We start from the raw sequence: 21,169 nt of genomic DNA, 5'->3' as shown, positions 1-21,169 counted from the left end.
AAAAAAAAAAAAAAAAAAAAAAAAAAAAAAAAAACCTAGTCCAGCATGTCTGCCTCTCAAAAAAAAAAAAAAATTAAATGGCATAATAAAGGGCAAAAAGCACAGTTTGAAGAGATTGAACAAGCATCACAACCAGAGTCAGATATGGCAGGAATGTTGGAATTATCAGACAAGTAATATTCAAGAACTATAATTAATATTCTAAGGATCTAAATGGAAAAAGTAGACAACATGCAAGAGATCAAGCACATTGTAACAGAAATGAAGAATGCTTTTGATGGATATTTTGATGGGCAAATGAAGATGCAGTCATTAGTAGACTGAAGATAGCTGGGGAAGGAATCTCTGGGCTTAAGAACATGATAATAGAAATTTCCAAAATTAAAAAGCAAAGAAAAAAAGACTGAAAAAAACTAAACAGAATATTTAAGAACTGTGGGAAACTACAAAGGGTGTAATAGGTATATTAGGAATGTTTAACAGTAATAAAATAAGGAGAAGAAAGAAATTTAAAGGAGCAATATTTGAAGCAATAATGACTAAGAATGTCCAAAAATTAATGTCAGACACCAAACCACAGATCCAGGAAGCTCAGAGAACACTGAGCAGGATAAATGTCAAAGAAATCATTAGGCATATCATACTCAAACTTCAGAAAATCAAAGAGAAAGAGAAAATCTTTTAAAAAGTCAGAGGGAAAAAAGCTTATCTAGTTTTCCTCTAGAGCAAAGATAAAAATTACATCAGACTTTACTTCAGAAACGATGTAAGGAAGAAGAGAGAGCAATGAAATATTTAAAGTGTTGAGGAAAAACCTAAAACCTAGAATTCTGAACCCTGCAAAATTACCCTTCAAAGATGAAGAAGAAATACTTTCTCAGACAAAAATTGAGGGAATTTGCTGTCAGCAGACCTTCCTTGCAAGAAATGTTAAAAGAAATTCTTCAGAGAGAGGGAAAACGATACAGGTCAGAAACTCAAACCTATGTAAGGAAAGGAAGAGCATCAGGGAATAAATAAGTAAAGGTAAAATAAACACATACACATATAATAGGGTACTTCACAAAATTCATGGAAAGATTCATATTATCTTTTAATTTTTTTTTTTAGCTGCTGGCTGGTATAGGGATCTGAACCTTTGACACTGGTGTTTTAACACTGCACTCTAACCAAATGAGTTAACTGGCTAGCCCTCTTAATTCTATTTTTCCACAAACTTTTTGAAGTACCCTTATATATGATCATGTATCAGTGAAATGATACAAGGAATGGGAGGGAAGAATTAGGAATATTTTGTTATTATGAGGTATTTGAACTACCTGTCAAGTGATATAGTGTTACTGGAAAGTGGACTTTGATTAGGTGTAAATGCACATCGCAAACTCTAGGGCATCCACTAGAAAAATTTTAAAAAGTATCACTGATATGCTAAGAAAGGAGAGAAAATAAAATCATATAAAATGCTCAATTAAAACCACAAAAGACAGAAATAGAGTAGAAGACAAAAATAGGAATAAGGGCAACAAATAGAAAATGGTAACAAATATGGTAGTCATTAATCCAACTTTATCAATAATTACCTTAAAAATCAATGTTCTAAATATATCAATTAAAATCAAAGATAGAGTGGATCAAAAAATAAGACCCAATTATATGTTGTCTAGAGGAAAACCACTTTGAACATAGAGACGCACATAAATTAAAAGTAAAGGGGTGGCGAAAGATATACCATGGAAGCACTAATCAAAAGGAAGCAAGAGTAGCTATATTAATTGCAGACACAGCAGAATTCAGAGCAAGGAAAGTTATCAGGGATAAAGAAGGGCATTATAAAATGATACAGAGGTCAATATTCTAAGACGACATAAAAATCCTTAATGTATAGGCGCCTAACAACAGAGCATCAAAATACTTGAGGCAAAACCTGATAGAAATGTAAGGAGAAATACAGGAATCAATTATTTTATTTGGGGACTTTAACACTCCTCTATTAGAAATGGATAGATCCAGCAGACATAGAGGAACTCAACAGTATTATCAATCATCTGGATATAACTAGCATCCATAGACTAATTCATCTAACAACAGCAGGATGCACATTCTTGTTATATTCACATGGACATTCATCATGAGAGAACACATTCTGGGCCATAAAAAAAATCTTTTTTTTTTTTTTGTCTTTTTCGTGACCGGGAAGGGGATCGCAACCCTTGGTGTGGTGTCGCCTGCACTGCGTTCAGTCAGTGAGCTCACCGGCCATTCCTATATAGGATCTGAACCCGCGGCGGGAGCATCGCTGCGCTCCCAGTGCTGCACTCTCCCAAGTGCGCCACAGCGTCGGCCCCATAAAAGAAATCTTAATAAATTTAAAAGAACATCATACAGTGTCTGCCCTCAGATCACAGTGGAATTAAACTAGAAATCAATAACAGAAAAAGAGCCAGAAAATTCCAAAATACTTCAAGATCAAATAACACATGTTTAAATAACACATGGGTTAAGAAGAAATCTCAAGAAAAAATTAAAAATATTTTGAAGTAAATGAAAATGAAAATGCAACTTTTCAAAATTTGTGGGATGTAGTGAAAAGGTCTTTAGAGGGATATTTATAGCACTGAATGCATACATTAGAAAAGAAAAGATCAGAAATTAATAATCTAAGCTTCCATTTTAGGAAACTGCAAAAGAAGAGCAAATTAAATCCACAGTAAGCAGAAAAAAGAAATAATAAAAACTAGAGCAGAAATCAATGAAATTGAAAACAGGAAACCAATAGAAAAAAAAAAATCAACAAAGCCAAAAGCTGGTTCTTTGAAAACTCCAATAAAATTGATAAGCCTGTAGCTAGGCCAACAAAAAAGAGAGAAGACATAAATTACTAATTTGAGAAATGAAAAAAGAAACATCACTACAGAACCCATTGACATTAAAAGGTTAACAAAGGGGGCTGGCTGGTTAGCTTAGCTGGTTAGAGTGCAGTGTAGTAATGCCAAGGTCAAGGATTTGTATCATCATACTGATGAGTCTCACACACACACACACACAACACACACACAAATAAATAAATAAAGGAATACTATGAACAACACTATGCCCACAAAAATAATACCTTAGATAAAACAAACAAACTCCTTGAAATACACATTCTGCCAAAACTCACACAAGATAATATAGACATTCTGGATAGAACCACACCCATTAAAGAAATCTAGTCAATAATTAATACTCCAAAACAGAAAGCACCAGACCAAAATTGATTCACTGGTGAATTCTACCAAACATTTAAGGAAGAAATTATACCAATCTTCCACAATCTCTCCCAGAAGATAGGAAGCAAAGAGAATACTTCCTAACTCATTCTATGAGGGCAGCATCACCCTAATACAAAAACCAGACAAAGACATTATAAGAAAAAGAAATGACAGACCAATATCTCTCATGAACACAAATGTGAAAATCTTCAACAAAATATTAGCAAATTGAATCTAACAATGTATAAAAAGAACTACACACCTATGACCAAGTAGAATTTATCCCAGGTATGCAAGACTGGTTCAATATTTCAACGTCAATTAATGTAATCCATCACAACAATAGACCAAAGAAGAAAAGTCACATGATCACATCAATAGGTGCAGAAAAGCATTTGACAAAAATCAACACTCTTTCATGATTAAAAACTCTGAGCAAACAAGGAATAGAGGGGAACTTCCTCAATTTGATAAAGAATATTTACAAAAAACCTACAGCTAACATCATATTTAATAGTGAAAAACTTGAAACTTTCCTACTAAGATCAGGAAAAAGGCAAGGATATATCCCTCTAACCACTGCTTGTCAATATTGTACTGGAAGTCCTAGTAATACAGTAAGATAAGAAAAGGAAATAAAAAGTATATGGATTGAAAGGAATAAATCATGCAGATGACATGATTGTCTATGCAGAAATCTGAAAGAATTGACAAAAAACCAAAAACACAAAAAACTTTCTCAAATGAATAAGTTATTATATAGCAAGGTTGCAGGATACAGGTTAACATACAAAAGTCAATTACTTCCTTATATACCAGCAATGATCAAATGGAACTCAAAATTAAAAACATATTACCATTTACATTAGCACTCCTAGAAGTGAAATACTTAATTATATGTAAATCTAATAAAATATGTACAAGATCTACACAAGGAAAAATGCAAAACTCTGATGAAAAGATATCAAAGAACTATTAGAGATAGTCTATGTTCATGGATAGAGACACTCAATATTGTCAAGATGTCAGTTCTTCCCAGTTTGATCTATAGATTCAATGCAATCCCAATGAAAATCCCAGCAAGTTATTTCACGGCTGCTAATAAACAGATTCTAAAGTTTATATGGAGAGGCAAAAGACTGAGTTTAGCCAATTTAATATTGAACGAGATGAGCAATGTTGGAGGACTGACATTACTCAACTTAAAGACTTACTATGAAGCTAATGTAATTAAGACAGTATGGTATTAGTGAAAGAGTAGGCAAATAGATTAATGGAACAGAATAGAGAGCCCAGTAACAGACCCACATATCTATACACCCAACTGATCTTTAACAAAGGAGCTAATATAAAGGCAACACAATTGAGAAAAACAGTATTTTCAAAAATGGTGCCAGAACAACTGGACATCTATAGGTAAAAAAATGAATCTAGACACAGACCTTACACCCTTCACAGAAATGAACTCAAAATGGATCACAGACTTAAATGTAAAACACAAACCCATAAAACTCCTGTATGATAACACAGGAAACAACCTAGACAGCTCTGGGTACGTTGATAACTTTTTAGCTATGATACTGAAGGCACAATCCATGAAAGAAATAATTGATAAGGTGAACTTCATTAAAGTTAAACATTTGTGCTCTGCAAAAGACAATGTCAAGAAAATGAGAAGATAAGTCACATAATGTGAGAAAATATTTGCAAAAGACACATCTGATAAAGAACTGTTATCCAAAATATACAAAGAAAGCTTAAAACTCAACAGTAAGAAAATGAATGACCCAATTAAAAAATGGACCAAAGACCAGAACAGACTTCTCAACCAGAAAAGTTATACAGATAGCAATTATGCATATGAAAAGATGTTGAACATAGGTCATTAGGTACAGTTGTTCCTCAGCATCCAGGATCCCCTGTGGATACCAAAATCCAAAGATGCTCAAGTCTCATAGTCAGCCCTGCAGAACCTGCTGATATGAAAAGGCAGCCCTCAGGATCTGTGGGTTCCACATCCCATGAATACTACCATATGTTTGTTCTGTGGGTGATTGAATCTGTAGATGTGGAACCCACAGATAGAAAGGGCCAACTGTAACTGCAAATTAAAACAACAATGAACTACCACTACACACTTATGAGAATGGCCAAAATCCAAAACACGGACAAACCAAATGTTGACAAGGATGTAGCTCAACAGGAAGTCTCTGTCATTGCTGATGGGAATGTAAAATGGTACAGACCCTTTCTTTACAAGACAGTCTGGCATTTTCTTACAAAGCTAAACATACTCTTGCCATACAATCCATCAACTATACTCCTTGGTATTCACCCAAATGAACTGAAAACTTATGTCCACACAAATGCCTGCACATGGATGTTTACAATAGCTTTATTCATAATTTCTGAAACTTGGACACAACCAAGATGTCCTTCAGTAGGTGAGTGGATAAATAAACTCTGGTACATACAGACAACAGATTATTATTTAGCACTAAAAAGAAATGAGCCATTAAAACTCATGGAGGAAGCTGGTTGATTAGCTCAGTTGGTTAGAGCGTGGTGCTAACACCAAGGTCCAGGGTTTGATCCAACCCCCCTGCACCACCACCACAACAACCACCACTACCACCACCACCACCAACAACAACAACATAAAAAGAGTAATCACAAAAGTCATGGAGGAAACTTAAGTGCATATTCAATCTGAAAAGGCTATATACTGTGAATCCACCTGACATCCTGGATAAGGCAAAACCATAGAGACAGTAAAAAGATAAGTGGTTGCCAAGGTTTCGGGGGTGGGGAGTGGGATGAATAAGTGGAGCACAGATGATTTTTAAGGCAGTCAAACTATTCTGTTCAATAACAAAATGGCAGGTACATGTCATTATACATTTGTCAAAACACATAGAATGTTCAACACGAAGAGTGAACCCTAATGTAAACTATGGTGATGATGTATCAATGTAGGTTCATAGATTGTAACAAATGTACCATTCTGGTGTGGGATGTTGATAGCGGGGAGGCTATGCGTGGGGGGGGGGAGTATATGGGAACTCTGTACTTTTCACTCATTTTTGTTGTGAACCTGAAAGTGCTCTAAGAACTAAAATTTATTCATTAAAAATACTGTATTATATTATATATTTAGTATATAATAATTATAGTTTATTACAACACAGAAATGGTATAAACAGGCTTGGGAATAAATACAGCCAATTTTGATATGCATACAATTTAACTGGAGGAAGTGTAAGTACAAAGGCTTACTAGAGAGCAGTCTACCAGCTGTGAACATTTAGCTAAGAGCAATCAGCAGGCTGTGGACATTAATCAATGTTTTACAGCAGGAATGAGAACACTGGCTAATCCTGCCTGGCAGTTAACTGGAGTTCACTTAAGTGAAATTCAGTTAGGAACTCTTCCACCATAGGTTTTTATATGGAAGATGAGAGAGGAAAGATTAGGAGAGAGGAGAGATAATTTGGGAGTAATTAAGTGCTTACTTTTTGAGGAGGGTGGGAAGAGGCAATTAGATATAAGGCTAAGGTTGCTTGAAGAGAAGGGAATAAGGAGGTGTGTGTTTAGCTGGGGACTGGGTGAGGTGAGCAGAAAATATGGCTCTCTATTCCTAGAATCTATAGCCCAGGTTCCTATAACTATGACTATTATTGATTTTTTAAAATGTTGGTAGGCTAGCCTAGGAACTAAACTATAGGGAAATTGATTCATTCACTCAACAAATATTTATTATCTACCATTCAAGGCATTTTCTATGCACTGGGGATATAGCAGTGATCAAAACAGGCAAAAATCCCTGCCCTCATGAACCTCACTGTATACTAGAACAGAGAGACAAAAAAGCAATATAAAATAAGTAAAATGCATAATGATACACAGTGATAAGTACTAAGAAATAGAGCAGGGAAAGAGGTTAGAAAAGTTCAAGGGAATGGGGTGTCTGCAATTTTATATACAGAGACCAAGAAAGGCTTCACTGAGGTAATCTTTGGGGAAAGACCTACAGGAGATGAAAGAGAGAACTATGCATAATGTGGGAAAAGAGTAGTCCAAGAAGAGGGAACAACTAGTGCAAGGGAGTATACCTGATGTCATTGAAGGAGGTAGCAAATGTGGCTGGACTGAACTAGTGACAGGAGTAAGTAGATGAGGTCTAAGGGCTAACTGCGGTACCAGACCATATAAGGCTTTGTATGTTGTAGTGAGGATTTTGGCTTTTACTCTGAGATAGGAAGCTATGAGAATGTTTTGAGTAGATAAAGCATGGAATCTAATATTTTTATAGGATCACTCTAGCTGCTGTTTTGAGAATAGACTGAAGGGTAAAGAGGGAAAAGGAGGCCGGCCCGTGGCTCACTCGGTAGAGTGCGGTGCTCATAACACCAAGGCCACGGGTTCGGATCCTATATAGGGATGGCCGGTTTGCTCACTAGCTGAGCGTGGTGCTGACAACACCAAGCCAAGGGTTGAGATCCCCTATATAGGAAAAAAAAAAAAAAAGAGGGAAAATGGGGGAAGAAACGAGGTCATTTGGGAAGCTACTGCAATAATCCAGTTGACAGATGATGGTGGTTTGGAAAAGAGTGGCTATAGTGGAGGTGGTGAGAAGGGGTCAGTTTCCTGATGTATTCTGAAGGTAGAGCTAATTTTTAAGTTGCCACCGGGCCGGCCCAAAATAATTTTTTTAAAAAAGGAATAGAATCTATAAACTGTGGCCTGCATATACTTTAACTATAGTCTTATAACCTGACTAGTGATAAAGGGGGGATATACTGACAATATCCTGCTTGCAATTTTTCTGAAGCTAAATATAGAGGGGTTTTTTTGGCCACAAAAGAAATAATCCAGACTCCATCTAACGCAAATGCCTGCAGAGCATATATTTCAACAATTATTTTTGTTGATCACCCTCAGTATGTGATAAAGATTGTGTTTGGTGTCACGTGGTTGTAGCTTTGCTTTACAGAATTTTACGATCAGTTATCCTCTTTGTCCTAGAGAAATTGTTCTCAAAAAACGAAAAGCAGGAAGAAGAGGTCAGAGTTAGAAACATAAATCTTTCGGGGCCGGCCCGGTGGCGCACTCGGTAGAGTGCGGCGTTTGGGAGCGCTGCGGCGCTCCCGCTGAGGGTTCGGATCCCATATAGAGACCAGTCCACTCACTGGTTGAGAGCGGTGTGGGCGCGACACCGAGGGTTGCGATCCCGTTGCCGGTCGCGGTACGGGCGTGACACCGAGGGTTGCGATCCCGTTACTAGTCACAAAAAAAGACAAAAAGGAAAAAAAAAAAGAAACATAAATCTTTCATCTTTGTTTATGATTTTCTGAAACTATAAACTATAGGGAAATTGATTCATTCATTCAACAAATATTTTTGAAGTAAAAGTTTTGCAAACTTTTAAAACAGATATTTTCTTAAAAATAATAGAAATACTAGATCATCAAAAGAAACTGAGCATAGTTTAGATTTCTTTCAAGACAGCTGGATCACTGTACATACATTCCCAGCTGGATCACTGTACATACATTCCCCCCTCCCCCCTTGGCCTCAATGGAACCTTGATGAAGAATTGTTACTATTAGGACACAAAATGTATTGGAAGGGGAAAAAAAACCCCACAAAACTAAAACATCTAGAATAGTATTTTGTATTGACTTTATGTAAAGCCCGGTGATAACACAAAGAAAAAAAACCCACTTTCCTCTGCCAAAGCAAAATTTGTCATTTTACAAGCAGGGTACATGTAGCTTTTTGAGGTTACAGTCCACCTATTTGGCTTTTTCATGGTGCCTGCTGGTTCCAAGTTGCCCTTCTTACACAGCCTATCCAAGCATTGCTTTTACTATTAGTAAACAAAGGGATGATTGCCCAGGTAGGACTTCTGGACCAGTGCCGAAGATATAAAGATAATCCAATAAGATATAAAGTAATCCAGTAAAACTTGGCATTACTTCCTCAGTGTAGAGTACTTCCTAGTTTCCTGGGACACTGGTGTACTATGAAGCAGTAAAAAGGTGAGTGTGTCTGTTACCAGCAAGCCGCAAAAAAAAAAAAAAAAGGAAGAGAAGAAAAGTGAGAGTGTGTATGAGGTATGATGGGGAATAGCCATCCTCTCTCTAGGAGGATGCCACGTGATATATGAAAACACATTTTTAATGACATTCAATTTTATATTTGGAAAGAGGAATCAAGCTTGTTTTATTTATACAAAGTCCAAAAAGCTTACGTTCTTGCTTAGTAAAGATACATACGTATATTTTTCACTCACTTCTTGGTGATTTGCCTGGAGATTATATCAGAATAGGGAAATTTACGTTTATTAAGAGGGAACATGAGTTTTTTAAAAAGCTGAAAAGTAACATTTTTCATAGTTTTTTATATATCACTATGTCAAGTATCAAAGATACAGAGGTAAGGAAGATTTTTAAAAACCTTGTCTTTCTACAGTTCATAATCTAGTAGAAAACAGATGGGCTTAAAATTAAAAGTATGGTTAAAAAGTATATGGAAAGGTGATAGTGGCTGATGTATGTTTAAACATACGAAAAAAACAGAAGATACACAAATGAATTGAATGGGTGCAGTCACTGGCTAAGACTACTGCTAATTATCATAATAAATTCACAGGTGCATTGGAGAGCTGAAGGCAACAGAAAACACCAGCTGAGTAGATACCTGAGAAGGAACACTTAGTTCAGAGTGCTTACATGTTTAGAAATCCAGACTCATACCAAGGTAGATAGTTCTAAAACAATATCATTGAAGGCTGGAGTCCGAGGAAAGCAATATACAGTAGTCTACCCTTACCGGCAGTTTCAGTTACCCACAGTCAACTGCAGTCCGAAAATATTAAATGGAAAATTCCAGAAATAAACAATTCATAAGTTTTCAATTGTATGCCATTCTGAGTAGGCATCCTGCTCTGTCCCGCCCAGGGTTGCAAATCATCCCTTTGTCCAGCTAATCTACATTGTATATGCCACCTGCCTGTTAGTCACCCTTTAGTCACTTAGTAGCTGTCTAGGTTATCAGATGGACTGTCATAGTATCACAGTGCTTGTGTTCAAGTAACCCTTATTTTACTTAATATTGGCCCCAAAGCACAAGAGTAGTGATGTGTCAGATATGTCAAGGATAATGGAAAGTGCTTCTTTAAGTGAAAAGGTGAAAGTTATCTACTTAAAAAGAAAAATGCCAAGGTTGCTAAGATCTACAGTAAGAACAAACCTACCTGTGAAATTGTAAACAAGAAAAAAGAAATTTGTGTGTAGTATGGTATATATGGGGTTAGGTAATAACTGGAGTTTTAAGCATCCAGTGGGGGGTTTTGTAACATATCTCCTGTGAATAAGTGGTGACTACTGTATGAGAAAGCAGAAACAACAAAGTCTCTAGTATCTGGACCTAAACAAAAAATTAATAGTTAACAGTTCTAGGTCAAGGGTCCTTCCTTATTGGTTCAAGGAACATTGCTCCGCTATTTTCTTACATTTTACACTGCTTTCTTCAGCTCAAACCTGCAGCTGTGAAATAACACTGAAAAGGAGAGGTGAAAAAAATGTTTTTTATCTCTCTCAGGCAATAAATCCTAAATCTTTCATGCTCTCAAAAGCCAATGAAGGGCCGGCCCGGTGGCGCACTGCTACAGTGCGCTGCTTGGGAGCGGGGCGGCGCTCCCGCCGAGGGTTCGGATCCCACATACAGACCGGTTCCCGCTCACTGGCTGAGTGAGGTGCGGGTGCGGCACCGAGGGTTGCGATTCCGTTGCCGGTCCCGGTCCGGTATGGGCGTGACACTGAGGGTTGCGATCCGTTGCCGGACACGAAAAAACACAAAAAAAAAAAAAAAAAAAAAAAAAAGCCAATGAAGACTGAAAGTAAAGGATGACATATTTGAAAAGGAAAATCGAAGAACATTTATAGAAACAATAGTGTAATAAAAGAAAGTGGATCCCATCAAGATGTTCTTCATGTTAATCAACTGGCTTACAAATTAAATTCTCTTTTTAGGAAGAATTACTAAAAGAAAAATAGAGGACATTGCATAGCAGGGGAATTTCCTCAACCAAAAGTTGAAGACAGAAAGAAAACTTCAGTTGCAGGGAGGCAAAGCAGTTAGTGATATTCACTACTTTGAACAGTAAACTGATAAGAATATTCCTCACAAAATGAATAGGCACAGTTGTAATGTGCTTAACAAAACAGTTTAAATGGAAAGAAATTTAAAAACTCAATATTTTGCTATATTTTGCTTTTGAATCATAAAGCTGACAATGCTCAGGACTTCAGAAAGTTATCAAATAGCCATAGAATTCAAATTTGACATTTTTAAAGCTCTACAAGACAGTTTACTAGGAACATTTCTCTTCTTATAACTTACCCAATAAGATAAGGCTTCAACCTTCATACACAGAGCCTTCAGGCTCTGACTCTACCATGGCAATTCAGAACAAGTGGTTAGATGTCATCTTCCCAGTTTATGACCTACTGATTTTGTTTCCTTTGTTTCTGGGTGAAATAAAGAACAAGTATAAAGCCACATTTAGCCATAAGTCTAACAAGAGAGTAACAAGACTAAATCACTTTAAGATTTTTTGTATTTAATGTATTTACTAAAATCTGACAAAATTTATGTTCTTAGAGTTGCCTATTGTTGTTCAAAGGTTACTTAGTCTAGTAAAGCAGTTTCCAGGTAATAAGAACTTGCAAAATGATTTGTTTTGCACTTCTTTCTATATTAAATGCACCCACTGGCCTGTCTTAGCAAGTAAGTACTTCTGTTGTGAACAGAAGTCCACTATCGTACCACATAGAGACATTATATGATTATCTGCTTTCAAAACTCTCATATGTAAAATGGGGCTAATAACTACTCTATTTATTATAAAAGGATATTGTGAGGATCAAATAAAATATTTTTACATGTTCTGCAAATAATAAAAGAAAGTGAAAGCTGTTTTTATTAATTACAAAGTTTTCAATGAAATATTTATGAGAAAGTGTATTATGAAGATTATAAGTTTATTAAAAGAACAGACACAGAAAAGATTGGAAGGAAACACACCAAAATGTTCCAAATAGTTATGTTAGGGTGGTAGAATTATGAATAATCACTTTCTAATCTTTGTTTTAACTCCCCAACTTTTAGTAATATGCTTATGCTACTTTAAAGAAAGAGGAAAATACCCTTAAGAATCACAGATGACTCAAAATTAAAATTTAATCTCACAGGCAATTCATGAATACCTTTTCATTTTAAAAAATATGATTATACACAGAGCTAAAATTTCCTTTGAATAGACTAGTCCCACTCCCTTTTCCAGAAAAAACACCTTTAGAGGAGTTTCTAGCCTATTGCCAAAAGAAGTCTTAGAGATAAATTTCTTGCAATTCATATTCATTCATTCTCTCTTTCTCTCATCAGAATTAGCCCTATAAAGCAGAGAAGAGTAAACATGTCTAGAAGGGAGAGTATGAGGGCACAGATTATAAACCTCATGTTTTATATTAAAAATTCACTAAATTCTGCATTCAGTTTTCTAAAGCAGTGTTTATTTTAACATAAAAATTAATGTCTTAAATTATAGGCCAGAAAAACTACCATGTATCCTCAAAATGATAATATACTTTCTCATGAGTGCAATACCACACAGTACAAATTAAGTTCATCTTTCTGTCACACAACTGACAGATTTTGATACTGAGCGGAAAAAAGTTTTGTGACTTCCTTGTTCCTTCTCCACTCTACAGAAATACATCGAGAAATTCCTATTATTGATTAGAAATTCAAGGTTAACTCAATTTATATCCTGTTAACTTTCCAGATAAAATTACATGAAAACACACTGAAATTATCATACAAAAATACCACTTATGGGAAAACAGACCATGATAATAAGCTTGGCATTTCCTTAAAAGGTTTAATTCTGAAAATGGCAATACATCTGAGGTTGATAAATACACATTCTTATGTCACTGGTAGGAAAAGTAACAAGTTTCTGATAAATAAGTTGTCATTTTACTTCTTGCTAATATACCTTAAGATAAACCTCAAATGTAATATATTTGGGCCGGCCCGGTGGCGCACTCGGTTGAGTGCGGCGCTTGGGAGTGCGGCGGCGCTCCCGCCAAGGGTTCGGATCCCATATAGAGACCTGTCCATTCACTGGCTGAGCGCGGTGCGTGCGGCGGCGCTCCCGCCGAGGGTTCGGATCCCATATAGAGACCTGTCCACTCACTGGCTGAGCGCGGTGCAGGAGCGACACCGAGGGTTGCAATCCCGTTGCCGGTCACGGTACGGGCGTGACACCGAGGGTTGCGATCCTGTTACCGGTCACGAAAAAAGACAAAAAGGAAAAAAAAATGTAATATACTTGATTCATCTCTAATTCCACTGTCATCTCTTTGCCTTGAGAAATTTGACTCCAACTTGCCTTACATGAAAAAGAAGTTATCGGTACTTTTAAGCTCATCATTGCAATGTATTTCCACAGAGGCATCTTCTCTAGAGGCATTTATTCTCGCTACAAAGTCTCTCAAAATATCTAATTTGGCCCTCGGTGTTTAGTGACTTTAGAATACTTAAAAAACAAAATTGAGGGCCGGCCCCGTGGCACACTGGGGAGAGTGAGGGGCTGGGAGCGCAGTGACGCTCCTGCCACAGGTTCGGATCCTATATAGGACTGGCCGGGTGCGCTCACTGGCTGAGCGCAGTGCGGGCGACACCACCCCAAGGGTTGTGATCCCCTTACTGGTCACGAAAAAGACAAAAAAAAACAAAAACAAAAAAAACCCCAAAATTGATAAATTACAATCAAGATGTGGCAATGTGAGCTAAGAGGAAAAAAGAATAATTGAAGTTTTCTACAACGAATTCACTCAAAATTTGGGGAGAAAAAACAAAGCACCTCAAGTTTTTGGTAAAGGATTATGTACAACATAAACTATAGATAGGCAAACTGAGGCGGGAGGAAGAGCTCTGAACTGAACTCAGGAAATCTGATTCTGAGTTCAGGCTATGCCATCAGCTAGCTGTGGCTTCTGGGAGTACTAAGCCACTCTGGCTCAAGTTTCTTCATCCTTAAATAAAGGACAAAATCAATTCTAAATTTGTTTAGGAGTCAGACCACATAGAATACCACGAAATAGTACATTTAATGATATGAACAAGAAACATTTTTACCAATGAGCAGAAAATAGGAATATATTAAAAATTCATTATAAAATCACAACCATAAACATGTATGTACATAAACAGAGTCCCCTAAACATGGTATGCTTATCTGAATTCTTCTGTTAATGTTTATTTGCTATTTGGGAGAGAGTCATAGTTAATATTGAAGGCTTTGAAGTCACACTACCTGGATTTGAATCTCATTTATTAATTTATTTACACTTTATTTTTATTTTTTGGCGGCTGGCCAGTACAGGGATTGAACACTGCACTTTGGTGTTATCAGCACCACGCTCTAACTAACTGTGCTAACTGACCAGCCCTCTTCTATTTATTAACTGTGGAACTTGGGCAAGTTAAAATCTCCGAACCAAAGTTTTCTCATCTGTCAATAAGGACAGTAATAGTAAATACTACAGGAGTTTGAAGAATTAATTCATGTAAATAAAACAGGTGGTATGATGTCATTACATAGTAAGAGCTTAATAACGATAGCAGTAATAGCAGTGAACACTTAATGTTTACTAAGTACCAAGGCACTATTCTAAGAGTTTTAGTATATTATGCCACTTACTCCTCACAACCACCATGAGATACATACTATCACAGGCCCCTATTTTATAGTGAACAAACTGATCCACAAAGTAGTTAAGTAACTACTGTGATAGTCATTATGGCTGTTCACAAATATTTTCAGTTCTCCTTTCAGGAACGTAGTAGAATTGCACTTTTCCACTGTCTCTGAAATTAGACAAGGCCCATGTAACTTATGTCAATGAATGTTAAGTGACATATGATTGTGCAGAAAAGTTGAGCCCATAAGCAATTTGCCATGTTTCCCTCCTCCTAATACACTGATTGTGGAAGTACATGTATTACAATAATGTTTAGGTCAGCCTGGTTGCCTAAGTGACCACAAATAGTACAGCCCTCTGTTGACCCACTTTAGACAAGAAGCATAAGTAAGAAAGAAAAGCCATTGAGATTGTGTGTGTGTGTTTCTTTTAAACATAGCAATAACCTCGCCTATCCTAACTGACACCTTCACAGTTAATAAATTTCAAATATGGTATGATCATTATCTACTTATTCATAGCTAACACCCAAAATTTAAGAATAAATGATGGGAGAAAATAGTACAACTTTATCCATTTACTTCTTTTTGTGTATGTGAACCAATGAAAGTTCACCATTATCTCTTTTAGGATCACAATTTAAGAATTATTGGTCTTAATGTCTTCATGATCTTGAGCTAGGCAAAAATTTCTTAAAGAGGACATAAAGTACTAACCACAAAAGAGAAAAATGATAAATTGGAATTTGCTAAAATTAAGAATGTCTGTTCATCAAAAGATTCTGTTAAAAGAGTGAAAAGGCAAGCCACAGACTGGGAAATTGTTTGTAATACATATTTCCACTAAAGACTCACATTTAGAATATAGAAAGAATTCCTACAAATTAGTAAGATAAAGATAAATGATCCAATCTAAAAAAAAAGTCTAAATACAAAACAAGCACTTCATAAAAAAGACTATTCAGGGGATCGACAACTATAGAAAAAGAAATACTACTATATACCCACCTGAATGACTAAAATCAAAAAGAATGATAATACACAGTGTTGACAAGGATGAGGAGGAACTGAAATTCTCTTATGTTGTCATTAGAATTTATTTATTTATTTATTTTAAAGATGACCGGTAAGGGGATCTTAACCCTTGACTTGGTGTTGTCAGCACCACGCTCACCCATTGAGCTAACCGGCCATCCCTATATGGGATCCGAACCCGTGGCCTTGGTGTTATCAGCACCGCACTCTCCCGAGTGAGCCACGGGCCAGCCCGTCATTAGAATTTAAATGGTGACAATCACTTTGGAAAATTGTTTAGCAATACCTGCTATAATACATATTCTATGAAGGAGCAACTCCATTCCTAGTAATATATCTTAGAGAGACGAGTGCATATGCCTAACAAAAAAATGTATGAGAATGTTCATAGCAGCTTTATTAATAACAGCCTCAAAGCGGAACCAACCCCTATGTCTATCAACAGCAGCAAGGATACATTATGATATATTCCTACAATGAAATTGGTGAAACACTATACAGATTGAACTACTGTTAACATGTAACATGGATGAATCTCACAGACACAGTGATGAACAAAAGAAACCAGAGTCACTAGAGTTAATATTCCATGAATATATTTATGAAGTTCAAGGACAAGTAAAACAACTCTATGGTGATAGAAATCAGAATAGTGATTATCTCTGGTGAGGAGAGAGAGGATACTTACTGGAGAGCCTTCTGGAGTGCTGGAAATAACTCGTATTCACACTTTTTGAAGTATCTTCGTATGTAAAAATTCATTAATCTACACAATGAATTTGTGTATTTTTGCACTTTACCGTATATACTACAGTTTTAAAAAGTTAAAAGAAAGGAAAGAAGCATTCGTTTAGATAAGAATTCCAGGATTAGAAGGTTCCACAAAGGTCACTGGGTCTAACCATACATCCAAGGTTCAGGCCCCAACTTGAATGTCTCTCTTGGGGATGGCTACTCCTATTTCTCAATAGCTCTGACAATCAGAAAGTTTTCCTTTATAATGAACTCCAAATCTATCCCCAAGGAGCTTCCAACCTGGGGTTCTCATTCTTCCTCTTGTGGGACATAAAGAGCAAGTGTGCTCCCTCTTTTCAATATGATGGTACTTCAAAAAGTTCATGGAAAAATGGAATTAAAGGATAATCTGAATCTTTTCATGATTTTTTTGAAGACTCCTATCCCCTTAATTATCCCAAGACTTATCTGAGACTGCTGAGATTCCTTTCACCTCTAAAAATTCTAGGATTCTATATTTTTATTAGTCCACATTTCTCTCATTTACCTTTCTCTTCTCCTCTGATGAACTTTACTCTTTCAACCAAAATATTCTAAAGTTATGCTCCAACCTAAGTAGATAACCAGCTTGTAGATTTTTACTCAAAATGTAAGTTTTAAATGTATGTCAATGTTCACAGTATATAGCTGACCACATCTGTATGCCTATGAGAACTGGAAATCTCTCAATGCTTAATACATTAGAATATTAGAGTCCTCATGAAATTTATCTAGTTCACTTGGATTTGGAGAATGCTTACTATTAAATGTTTAGACTGCGAAGGTGAGAAGGTTATGTCTTTTCTTTTTTTTTCTTTTTTTGCAGCTGGCCAGTACAGGGATCAAACCCTGGACCTTGTTTGGTTACAGGATCACGCTATAACCAAATGAGCTAAACAGCCAGACCCTGAGAAGGTTATTTCTTAGACAAAAAATAAGTCAACTCAATGGTGATTACTTTGACCTATACATTTGGAACAAGGATGAATACTATATATGGAAAGCACTGGTTATGCCTAAGGCAATGAATCACAATGGACTTCATAAGTAAACAGAAAAACATTTCCCTAACCTCAAAGAGCCAACTGAAGAATTCACGGAATTGTGTATTTTAGGGAATTCAAAAGTCTCTACACAGTCAAAATTTTCCTAAAACTTTAACTGTAAGAGCACAATGAGATTTTTCTCATGCCTGAGATGATGTGTGTTCCACCAGTATTCAGGCATTCTGTTTAAAAAGCCAAATCTTAACAGTTAGCCCATACCATCATTGCATATCTATGATTGCCCTTTTACTACTAAAACCTCATACTCTTACTGTTTTGTCCTTTATTGCACAGACTAGAACAATAATCGAGACAGATTACCTGCAGATAGATGATCTGCAACATGAATTAAACAAAGTAAATCTCGATTCCAAATATAAAATGTATTCATGTCCTGACTATGGGGAAGTTTTGAGGCAGAATATACAAGGGTACTTCAAAAGGTTCATGGAAAATGCAATTAAAATATAATACGAATCCTTCCATGAACTTATGAAGACCCCTCATAAATTAAGAATGCGAAGGAAAATTTACTTATAGTGCTGCTGTATTGTAATCTGAGATTGAAGTTCTTGCATGGCTAGGCTCTCCAAGAGAAAAGATGCCATAAAACTGATGGTTCTATGTGTAAGGCCCCATAGAAGACCCCAAAGGAGGCACTCCCTAAAACATGGCGCTTTTCTCTTTCGGGTCCTAACAATCTCGCCGGCGCCAAGGTGAAGCCTATCAGAAATCATTACCTGTCCCCGGCCAATCAACTACCGCCCCGTGTACTAACCACCCTCTCCTGGAACCCGGCTCTATATAAATGTATGCTTCTCCCCGAATAAAGCGGAACTTCTCCGGTGAACTGTCAGCTTGGGTCCTGTCGTTCTTTCATTGGTGCCGAAACCCGGGAGGAGCTCACCCCTTACCCGAAGGGACTCCTTCTCGGACCTCCTTCACTCTCTCAGCGGTTCCTGCTGCTGACGCTTCACCCTTGTCCATTTTCTCCAGCGCTGGCTCTCCGCAACCACCACCGCAGAATGAAGCCACCGTGATGTACCATCTTTATTCCATCCTTTCCTACTCAAAGCTGCCCACCTCCCTCTCCATGAAGACCTAGGGGCAGCAGACTGAGGGATAGAGGCTCTTACTTTCTAGGTTGGGCTGGGGTAGTGGAGGAAGGCAGATAACAAGGTGTTTTGTTTTGTTTTCCTTTTTGTCTTTTTTCGTGACCGGCAACGGGATTGCAACCCTCGGTGTCGCGCCCGCACCGCGCTCAACCAGTGAGCGGACCGGTCTCTATATGGGATCCGAACCCTCGGCGGGAGGCCGCTGCGCTCCCAAGCGCCACACTCTACCGAGTGCGCCACCGGGCCGGCCCAGGTGTTTTGATTTGAAAGGCCTCTTGCAGCGCCAGGGGCTAGCAGAACAGTAAACGAGACAATGAACTGTGTCCACTGAAGACTTACATGCAGATGCTGATTCATTATATTAATAAAGATTTGAAAGCCAGAGGTGGAGTGTATTCTGATTTCACGGCTGGGGAATCTATGGCTCAGAAGGGGAGAAACATCCAAATTTGAGGTCAGAGTCCAAATTCCAGCCCCAAGCTCCTGATTCCAATTTGGTTCATCTAATAACCAGCATCTCCTAACAACTAAGGATGCTTTAAAGCTAGATAGAGATAAATTGGTCTGTACTCCCAGAAGCAACCATTCAAATACCAAATCTGAGTCACCTGAGGAGATTTATCAAAATACATTCTCCAGGCCCCCAGACTAGACATATTGATTCTGAATTTTTTAAAGCAGTACCCAAGAAATCTGAAGCTTGGATTCTAGGTATTCTCCAGGTTTGGGTACTGGTCTGGAGGAATAACAAGCTAAGGGAGTCCAGAGGAAGAGCCAAAGATAAGGAGAAAGGCTTCATGGCCCACCTCTTCCAGGAAGCCCACTCTGACCAGCCCACACTGATCCCCAGGTCCTCTGACTCCAACCTCCATTGCACACCCTGCGTGTATGGCAATTTTTCTGGTGACTAGTAGGTTTAGTCCCTTGGCTCCTGTGTGTCTTACCACTGAAGGTGACTGCTCCCATGTTCCAAGATCATTGTGATGAGGGTTCCAGGGCCCTTGTGACACACAGCTAGCTGGCTCTGTTCAAGTGTGGGAGGTCAGGAGAGGCCCAGTTTCTCTTGGGAATGCAACTCATCTCCTAAAAGGAGCACCTTCCCCTGCTCATTGAGCTCACTAGGGCTCCAAGTGAGCTCTGGTCAGAGGCTGCTTTGAAGACATCTAGCAGGGGCCATGACCACCCTCTCTCCTGAAAACAGCCTCTCTGCCAGGCAGTCAGCCTCCTTCATCTTGGTGCGTGCTCTTCATCAGCTCTGAGTGGCTCCCTCCCCAACCTCTGGTTTGCACAGGGGCCATTTTCCCTACTGGGTGGGAAAGGCTAGAAACCCTGAGTTGCATAAAAGGTATATCAGGGGTGATTGTACTTTGGTCTCACTATCAGCGCCAACAACAGGACTGAAAAACCAAAGTCCCTTTCACCTTCTCTCCAAGACAGTGTTGCCTTCCTCCCAGACGTGTCATCTAACCTTATTGAGTTTTAGGTTTGCAAGTTCAGTCCTGAAGATGCTGATGAATTTTCTTTGGTGCTTTTGCCAACAATTTTGGTATGCTGCCACCAGGCGGCAGTAATGCTTTTATTAGTAGGTGATTCCAAGCCCAGTCAATAAGATACATCAATTCATTACATGTCTGCCTGCCTCAGTCATAAAAAAATTTCCACCAAGTATTTTTTAAAAATTATAATAACTAATTATAAATGACATTAACCAGCCACAAGTCTCATTAATCATAGTGATTAAGAGAGTGATACATAAAAATGTAAACTGGGGGCTGGCCCGGTGGCACACTTGGTAGAGGGCGGCGCTCCCGTCGAGGGTTCAGATCCCATATAGAGACTGGTCCGCTCACTGGTTGAGCGCGGTGCGGGCGCGACACCGAGGGTTGCAATCCCATTGCCGGTCACGAAAAAAGACAAAAAAGAAAACAAAAATGTAAACTGGGCACCTCTCTCCCTGAGTTTTAAATGTTATTGCTTTATTGAAGATCATCACCAGGCCTCGATTTAAATTGTCTTTGCATATTTTTTTCATTTCTCTGAACTTAGAGAAGGCTAATAAAATAAACTATCACATAGCACTTATGTACAATTACTGTTCAAAATGCTGTATTTATAGTCATTCATTCTCATCACAACCCTTTGAGGAGAATGCTATGATCCTCATTTTATGAAAGA

At 37.7% G+C, this 21,169-nt stretch overlaps 1 protein-coding gene across 3 annotated transcripts in view; it reads right to left on the bottom strand.

The window, feature by feature from the left end:
- HMG20A (high mobility group 20A) overlaps window positions 1–21,169 on the bottom strand; it is an 85,089-nt gene that overhangs the window by 41,455 nt on the left and 22,465 nt on the right. The window contains exon 2 of one of the 3 annotated variants that reach the window (XM_008580568.1): window positions 11,658–11,785. The exons of the other annotated variants lie outside the window; for them this stretch is intronic. The gene's annotated coding sequence lies outside the window, so the exon portion shown is untranslated. The remainder of the gene's footprint in view (window positions 1–11,657; window positions 11,786–21,169) is intronic. 3 annotated transcript variants of the gene reach the window in all.

This window comes from Galeopterus variegatus, unplaced genomic scaffold, assembly GCF_000696425.1.
Source record: "Galeopterus variegatus unplaced genomic scaffold, G_variegatus-3.0.2 Scaffold2127, whole genome shotgun sequence".
Classification (NCBI taxonomy): Eukaryota; Metazoa; Chordata; class Mammalia; order Dermoptera; family Cynocephalidae; genus Galeopterus; species Galeopterus variegatus.
Note: the sequence above shows the minus strand (reverse complement) of the source record. Positions and strands in the feature narration are given on the sequence as shown.